Source organism: Rutidosis leptorrhynchoides, chromosome 11, assembly GCF_046630445.1.
Source record: "Rutidosis leptorrhynchoides isolate AG116_Rl617_1_P2 chromosome 11, CSIRO_AGI_Rlap_v1, whole genome shotgun sequence".
Lineage (NCBI taxonomy): Eukaryota > Viridiplantae > Streptophyta > Magnoliopsida > Asterales > Asteraceae > Rutidosis > Rutidosis leptorrhynchoides.
The window spans coordinates 380,091,780-380,095,439 of record NC_092343.1 but is presented as its reverse complement, the minus strand read 5'-3'; positions in this window follow the sequence as shown (position 1 = coordinate 380,095,439).

Genomic DNA, 3,660 nt, shown 5'->3' with positions numbered 1-3,660 from the left:
TCATTGATCAATCAAGAACAGTAATATCAATTCGATCATTAGCAGTGAGTGGGAGACAATGAATTCTTGTGACTCTTAATAGAAAAGAGGGAATACTTCCAAAAGAAATAGGCTGAGATGGTGGGTGATGATTAATCTTTTATGTATCATACACACATATATATAAATATATTTTAGTAATATTAAATTAATAATATTAATATTAATATAATAATCTAAACCTAATAATCGTGCAGGAAGACACAGTAGCATCCGTGATTTTCTACCGACGGTTTTAATAGGAATATTATTTCATACCCGTTGGTAGATAGTGGCGGATAAAAAGGTCTCAGAAAAAATTCCAAACTTTTAGATTATCTATATTTATTTATTTTAATCATTATGGTATAAAATTCGATCCTTAATTTGTTAAATAAACATTACATCAACTGTCCCTCTCGTTTATGGGTGAAATATAAAAAGTTCTAAAATTTAATAAACAGCTCCTAAATACATTTTTAATAAGTCTATAATTTATAGAACTCATTTTCGGATCACCGTTTATTTTAAAATCATATAAGTTTGAATTAAACTTCTCTAAATAATAATTGAAACGTCCAACGAGTATTACAATCATTAAATAATTATATTTAATATACTCTATACATATATTTATTTTTATTTTTATATGTATACACATTTATTAATAAATAATGGTTCGTGAATCGTCGAGACTGGTCGAAGGTCAATTGAATATATGAAACAGTTCAAAATTTTTTTTAAGATTCAAATTAATAGACTTTGCTTATCATGTTGAAACCATTTAAAGATTAAGTTTAAATTTGGTCAGAAATTTCCGGGTCATCACATCAAACATAGGTTAAAGAATGAAATTAAAAGTTCAGCTAAACACACGGTCGAGGTACGGTCGACCGCATAGTCAACCGTGAAACCCCAAACTGAATTGCAACGCAGTTTTGTGAAAACAAGTTGCACGGTCGCCACCACGGTCAACCGCAGTGCGACTGTAGTTTTCGCTGTTACCATATTTGACCAAATAAAGTTTAACAAGTTCCAGACATCTATAATTCATGAAACCTTTCTCAACATGCTTAGAATAGATGCCTTCTCCATACTCAATTGATTTTTGGTCATAAAAACACTAATTGTGATTAATTACGCCTAATGACACTTTAATGACAAATTAATCAAGATTAGGCATAACACATAAGTGTTAATCAACAACTTGTGATCTTAATTCTTATCTAGATATTCTTAGTATGATTATCAAGTACCAACACACTTAAGCCAAGATCACTAGAGCAATAATTGTTATTAGAAATGACTTGGTGATTAATTAAGGCTAAATGAGAAAAAAATGCTCTCAAGGTTAAACTAGAAATGACTTGTAATCCTAAAACACACTTAGATACATTTAGGATGGTCACCAAGTCTCAACTAGAGATTTCTCTTCCCTTGTGCATGTGTTAGACATTAATGTGTGCTTACACATTAATCAAGCAATATGTTATATTGCACTTAAACTTGTTAAATCTTGAATTATAAGTTGTACAAGTATCTCTATGATTGATTCTAGAATAACTATCTCTTGCTATGTGAGTATTACTTGCTACTTGCCAATATAATTAATACTCATAAACTTGTCAACTTGATTAATATGTTTTCTATGTGCTCACTAGTTAGGATTCAAGTAACTAACCTACTCCAATAGATTAAGTGTAAAATGGTTCACAATGAAAGTATAGTCAATTGTCTATGTGGTCTAGTCTAAGTAACTAAGGGTGATTAATTAAGACTTAACTTTGATGTCTCTACATATTTCATGATTATCTTATAGAGATATTATTCAATTAATCTCTAAACTAAACTCAAAAAGAACATGACTTATGATTAATTGAAACTAGGAAGTTAATGACATAGTGACTAGTCTTTAGAATTGAACCAAGAGCATTAAAGTGACTAACTAAGTCTTGACCAAACTGAGATTTCCCAAAATATCAATCAAGACACTTCTCCAAGAATGTTGGGTTTGCCACTTTTGGAATGATTAGTCACTTTCATGCATTAAGACCAAATCTCACACACTTAATGCATATAGTACTTGTATATGATGTTTGGTTTCTTTTGCATGTACTAGAAGGAGTAAAGGTGCCAAAATGTGGTGTTCAAATTTGAGTCAAACGGCTATACAACGGATAATAATTTTGGACTGGAGCACGCACGGTCGCACCACGGTTGACCGTGAAGGCAACCGTATGTCAACGGCTACTTTTTTGAATCCCACTATAAAAGGCAAACATTTAAGAGCATTTGAAGCTGACCCTCTTGCATATTTCAAAGGCTTATTTCCAGTGATCACAAGTGCATCAATTACTACTCAAATGTGATCAAGCAAGAGAAGATTCTATGATCTTATAGATATAGAATTGGGTTGTTGTAAACTTACTAATCAAAATCATTTATCTTGTGAGTTTACTTAATGTAATGTATGTCCTAGTATTGTCTTAGGATCATCATTGCAAAGTGTATAAGTCTTGTAACTTCAATTAGTAGAAGCATAGGCTAGCTTAGTGATTTACTTCCTTAAAGGGACTTAGGAAGTTGATTAATCTTATTTAGAGATTAATGCTTGTCCAAGGTGAAGACAAGTTGATCTGGGTTGGAGTTGATCTTTCAAAGGGATAGAAATATTAAGTTTGTTGTCTACCAAAGAAGTTGAAGACTTGTAAATCTGATCTCCACCGGGTTTGGAGAAAAGTGCTTAGTGAAGCAACAAATCCCTATTAGTGTAATCGGGGAGTGGATTAAGGTGGATTAGTTAACATCCACCCGAACCACTATAAATCCTTGTGTCTATGTTTTTTACATTACTTCATTTATCATTTTGAACATATACACTACACACATCAAGTTTTAGTTGAGTTGGTTGATCAAAGTTAAATCGAATTTGGTGATCAATCGAAAAAGTGTTAAAAACGTATCAAGTAACTATTCACCCCCCTCTAGTTACTTACAATTGGTATCTGAGTGGTTGCTCAAATCATTGCTCTACAAACGGTTTTGAAAGTGTCAAAATTAGTTTTGTGCAAAAATATGAGTCAACGATTCTCGGATCAACTCAAACTATGGGATACTTGGAAGAATTGGTGAAAGAAGCACCAATCTTTGATAAGATGAATATTGATGTGTGGAAATTAAGATTTGAGAATTATTTCTAATCCAAGGATTACTACTTGTGGAGAATAATCAAAGTAGGAGACTTTGTACCACAAGCTAGTTCAAGACTAGTGAAGTCAACATTTCAAAACAATGATGTTTTGAAACAATTTGATGCAATTTCACTACTTCATGGAATTCTTCCTAGTGAAGAAAGATTAAAGATAATCTCATGTGAAATTGTAAAAGAATGTTTGGATTCACTATGTTCTCAAGAATATTTAAACTCTAAGAGTTTAAAGGGTAAAGGAATAGAGAAGGATTAGGAAAAGGTTGGCGATTTTCAAGCAAAAGGGTTGAATGGAAATGAAGACTTTTGCCTCATGAGTTCTTGAAATGATTTGGATCAAGATGGTCAAAGTGAAGAAGAGGTTGAATCTCCATTCAAAGAAGATGATGTCTCAAGCATGGATTGCAATGAGGTACATGTATTCTATCCTTCTA